Here is a 4,280-nt window from a genome sequence, read left to right as displayed (position 1 = left end):
GTTAAGCAAGAATATCGTATTTTTAAAAAAATCTAATGATAGGATTTTCCAGAAAATTGAAAAAACCGAAAAATGTCAAGAGTAAAGTGCCATTTTCTGACATTAGATTTCGTTCTAAATGCTTAATCCCTATGTAGAAACGTTAGTTAAGCAAGAATATCGTATTTTTAAAAAAATCTAATGATAGGATTTTTCAGAAAATTGAAAAAACCGTAAAATGTCAAGAGTAAAGTGCCCTTACTTTAAACAATGCATCGTTCTAAATGCTTAATCCCTATGTAAAAACGTTAGTTAAGCAAGAATATCGTATTTTTAAAAAAATCTAATGATACGATTTTCCAGAAAATTGAAAAAACCGAAAAATGTCAAGAGTAAAGTGCCATTTTCTGACATTAGATTTCGTTCTAAATGCTTAATCCCTATGTAGAAACGTTAGTTAAGCAAGAATATCGTATTTTTAAAAAAATCTAATGATAGGATTTTTCAGAAAATTGAAAAAACCGTAAAATGTCAAGAGTAAAGTGCCCTTATTTTAAACAATGTATCGTTCTAAATGCTTAATCCCTATGTAAAAAAGTTATTTAAGCAGGAATATGTTATTGAAAAAAATTAGAAAAATTTATTTTAGCCGTAAATCGAAAATAATGGATCGAGCGAATCGGTCGATTGCGCCGAGACGCGCTATGATGCAACAGACGAGCGATTGGAACCCCCGAATATTTTCAAAGTCCCAACGTACCGATCAAGAGTAAAGTACCATTTTCCTACATTAGATTTCGTTCTAAATGCTTAATCCCTATGTAAAAACGTTAGTTAAGCAAGAATATCGTATTTTAAAAAAAACCTAATGATAGGATTTTCCAGAAAAATGAAAAAACCGAAAAATGTCAAGAGTAAAGTGCCATTTTCTGACATTAGATTTCGTTCTAAATGCTTAATCCCTATGTAGAAACGTTAGTTAAGCAAGAATATCGTATTTTTAAAAAAATCTAATGATAGGATTTTTCAGAAAATTGAAAAAACCGTAAAATGTCAAGAGTAAAGTGCCCTTATTTTAAACAATGTATCGTTCTAAATGCTTAATCCCTATGTAAAAAAGTTATTTAAGCAGGAATATGTTATTGAAAAAAATTAGAAAAATTTATTTTAGCCGTAAATCGAAAATAATGGATCGAGCGAATCGGTCGATTGCGCCGAGACGCGCTATGATGCAACAGACGAGCGATTGGAACGCCCGAATATTTTCAAAGTCCCAACGTACCGATCAAGAGTAAAGTACCATTTTCCTACATTAGATTTCGTTCTAAATGCTTAATCCCTATGTAAAAACGTTAGTTAAGCAAGAATATCGTATTTTAAAAAAAATCTAATGATAGGATTTTCCAGAAAATTGAAAAAACCGAAAAATGTCAAGAGTAAAGTGCCATTTTCTGACATTAGATTTCGTTCTAAATGCTTAATCCCTATGTAGAAACGTTAGTTAAGCAAGAATATCGTATTTTTAAAAAAATCTAATGATAGGATTTTTCAGAAAATTGAAAAAACCGTAAAATGTCAAGAGTAAAGTGCCCTTATTTTAAACAATGTATCGTTCTAAATGCTTAATCCCTATGTAAAAAAGTTATTTAAGCAGGAATATGTTATTGAAAAAAATTAGAAAAATTTATTTTAGCCGTAAATCGAAAATAATGGATCGAGCGAATCGGTCGATTGCGCCGAGACGCGCTATGATGCAACAGACGAGCGATTGGAACGCCCGAATATTTTCAAAGTCCCAACGTACCGATCAAGAGTAAAGTACCATTTTCCTACATTAGATTTCGTTCTAAATGCTTAATCCCTATGTAAAAACGTTAGTTAAGCAAGAATATCGTATTTTAAAAAAAATCTAATGATAGGATTTTCCAGAAAATTGAAAAAACCGAAAAATGTCAAGAGTAAAGTGCCATTTTCTGACATTAGATTTCGTTCTAAATGCTTAATCCCTATGTAGAAACGTTAGTTAAGCAAGAATATCGTATTTTTAAAAAAATCTAATGATAGGATTTTTCAGAAAATTGAAAAAACCGTAAAATGTCAAGAGTAAAGTGCCCTTATTTTAAACAATGTATCGTTCTAAATGCTTAATCCCTATGTAAAAAAGTTATTTAAGCAGGAATATGTTATTGAAAAAAATTAGAAAAATTTATTTTAGCCGTAAATCGAAAATAATGGAACGAGCGAATCGCTCGATTGCGCCGAGACGCGCTATGATGCAACAGACGAGCGATTGGAACGCCCGAATATTTTCAAAGTCCCAACGTACCGATCAAGAGTAAAGTACCATTTTCCTACATTAGATTTCGTTCTAAATGCTTAATCCCTATGTAGAAACGTTAGTTAAGCAAGAATATCGTATTTTTAAAAAAATCTAATGATAGGATTTTCCAGAAAATTGAAAAAACCGAAAAATGTCAAGAGTAAAGTGCCATTTTCTGACATTAGATTTCGTTCTAAATGCTTAATCCCTATGTAGAAACGTTAGTTAAGCAAGAATATCGTATTTTTAAAAAAATCTAATGATAGGATTTTTCAGAAGATTGAAAAAACCGTAAAATGTCAAGAGTAAAGTGCCCTTATTTTAAACAATGTATCGTTCTAAATGCTTAATCCCTATGTAAAAAAGTTATTTAAGCAGGAATATGTTATTGAAAAAAATTAGAAAAATTTATTTTAGCCGTAAATCGAAAATAATGGATCGAGCGAATCGGTCGATTGCGCCGAGACGCGCTATGATGCAACAGACGAGCGATTGGAACGCCCGAATATTTTCAAAGTCCCAACGTACCGATCAAGAGTAAAGTACCATTTTCCTACATTAGATTTCGTTCTAAATGCTTAATCCCTATGTAAAAACGTTAGTTAAGCAAGAATATCGTATTTTTAAAAAAATCTAATGATAGGATTTTCCAGAAAAATGAAAAAACCGAAAAATGTCAAGAGTAAAGTGCCATTTTCTGACATTAGATTTCGTTCTAAATGCTTAATCCCTATGTAGAAACGTTAGTTAAGCAAGAATATCGTATTTTTAAAAAAATCTAATGATAGGATTTTTCAGAAAATTGAAAAAACCGTAAAATGTCAAGAGTAAAGTGCCCTTATTTTAAACAATGTATCGTTCTAAATGCTTAATCCCTATGTAAAAAAGTTATTTAAGCAGGAATATGTTATTGAAAAAAATTAGAAAAATTTATTTTAGCCGTAAATCGAAAATAATGGATCGAGCGAATCGGTCGATTGCGCCGAGACGCGCTATGATGCAACAGACGAGCGATTGGAACCCCCGAATATTTTCAAAGTCCCAACGTACCGATCAAGAGTAAAGTACCATTTTCCTACATTAGATTTCGTTCTAAATGCTTAATCCCTATGTAAAAACGTTAGTTAAGCAAGAATATCGTATTTTAAAAAAAATCTAATGATAGGATTTTCCAGAAAAATGAAAAAACCGAAAAATGTCAAGAGTAAAGTGCCATTTTCTGACATTAGATTTCGTTCTAAATGCTTAATCCCTATGTAGAAACGTTAGTTAAGCAAGAATATCGTATTTTTAAAAAAATCTAATGATAGGATTTTCCAGAAAATTGAAAAAACCGAAAAATGTCAAGAGTAAAGTGCCCTTATTTTAAACATTATATCGTTCTAAATGCTTAATCCCTATGTAAAAAAGTTATCTAAGCAAGAATATGTTATTGAATAAAATGAGAAAAATTTATTTTAGCCGTAAATCGAAAATAATGGGTCGAGCGAATCGCTCGATTGCGCCGAGACGCGCTATGATGCAACAGACGAGCGATTGGAACGCCCGAATATTTTCAAAGTCCCAACGTACCGATCAAGAGTAAAGTACCATTTTCCTACATTAGATTTCGTTCTAAATGCTTAATCCCTATGTAGAAACGTTAGTTAAGCAAGAATATCGTATTTTTAAAAAAATCTAATGATAGGATTTTCCAGAAAATTGAAAAAACCGAAAAATGTCAAGAGTAAAGTGCCATTTTCTGACATTAGATTTCGTTCTAAATGCTTAATCCCTATGTAGAAACGTTAGTTAAGCAAGAATATCGTATTTTTAAAAAAATCTAATGATAGGATTTTTCAGAAAATTGAAAAAACCGTAAAATGTCAAGAGTAAAGTGCCCTTACTTTAAACAATGCATCGTTCTAAATGCTTAATCCCTATGTAAAAACGTTAGTTAAGCAAGAATATCGTATTTTTAAAAAAATCTAATGATACGATT

This window comes from Megalopta genalis, unplaced genomic scaffold, assembly GCF_051020955.1.
Source record: "Megalopta genalis isolate 19385.01 unplaced genomic scaffold, iyMegGena1_principal scaffold0129, whole genome shotgun sequence".
Taxonomy (NCBI): Eukaryota; Metazoa; Arthropoda; class Insecta; order Hymenoptera; family Halictidae; genus Megalopta; species Megalopta genalis.
This window is presented reverse-complemented; position numbering follows the sequence as displayed.